Source organism: Arachis ipaensis, chromosome B04 (assembly GCF_000816755.2).
Source record: "Arachis ipaensis cultivar K30076 chromosome B04, Araip1.1, whole genome shotgun sequence".
Lineage (NCBI taxonomy): Eukaryota > Viridiplantae > Streptophyta > Magnoliopsida > Fabales > Fabaceae > Arachis > Arachis ipaensis.
This window is the reverse complement of record NC_029788.2, coordinates 130176852-130178262: the sequence shown is the minus strand read 5'-3', so window position 1 is coordinate 130178262 and position 1411 is coordinate 130176852.

Here is a 1411-nt window from a genome sequence, read left to right as displayed (position 1 = left end):
CAGAACATATATGGTTTAAATTAAAAAATTTAATAATTTAGTTTAGTTAATATAATTAATTAAATAAATAATTTATAAATTTATAGAATGCAAAAGATGATTCTTATAACAAAAATATTAGGGCTCATATAACAAAAAATATATCTATAATAAATTATTTTCATTCCTTTTTATAGTGCATATTTTGGGTCAAATAAATGGCAAGAATTGAGAACATAAAAAGTATAGTAATTACCATAAAAATTGGAATGAAATGCGGGAGTATTTTGTGAAGCATGACCTTCAAGTGCAGAAAATACCAAATGCCTTACCATCAGAGTCTTCAATGCTTATTTGTTTTTTGTCTTTTCCCCATACATTAAGGAATTCACACACAACCACCCTATAAATGTGTCTTGCGTCTGCATTTTTGTAATTATTTGTTTGTGATGTGTCTGCCTCTTTGTAATTATGAAAATTCAATGGTGCTGGTTGTGAAAATACCATGTCATGCTGTCGATAGGTGTATAAGTGTATTAATGTATTTCAATGTTTATCTTTTCTCCGATTTAATTTTTTTTTTTGAATTAAAGGGAGTTCAACACAACAGGGTGGAGCATTAAAAGGAACTACAAGTTCATGAAGATATGAACTAAAACCAACTCCTACATATCTTATGAAACCAACCCCTCCTTGTTAACTTTGACTTGGGATCAACAACCAACAGTTTCACCTCCAATCCAATCCTCAGCATAAGCAAAAGACTTGTTTATAATTTTCAGCAATCTGGATGCTTTGTTTCGAAACAGTCTGCCATTCCTTTCTATCCAGATTGTCCAGACAACAGCAAAGAACCCAAGGAACCACCTCTTTCTCTCGACCTTCCATATTGCCATGTTTGTCCAGCTTTCGAAGTGGTCCTTTAGAGTACCGGGCGAGCACCAACTCCTACCAAACGCATGCAGCCAGGCACACCACACCTGCCAAGTGATATCACATCCAAGAAACAGATGGAATACAGTTTCATCAGACGTAGAACATAGTACACAAAGCCTGTCATTCTGGTCAAGAATCCGTAATCTACACAGACGATCCTTGGTGTTCACCCTTCCAACCAACACAAACCAAGACAAGAGCTCAATCCTTGGAGGGACGAATCCTTTCCATACGGCGCGCGTGAAGCTATAGCTAGTAATTTCATCCGGAAGAACTTCCGCCTGCAACGTCTGTACAAAGGAGTTCGTTGAATAAACACCTGTTTTATCCAATTTCCAAATCACAGTATCCTCTCTTTCAGTTGTAGGCTTGGCTAGTTGCAGGGTCTCATGAAGTTGTCTTACCAGATCCAGCTCCCACTGAAACAACTCCCGCCTCCATTGGAAGCTCCAGATCCATTCTAATCCATCCCAGAACCCACAATTCCCTACGACAG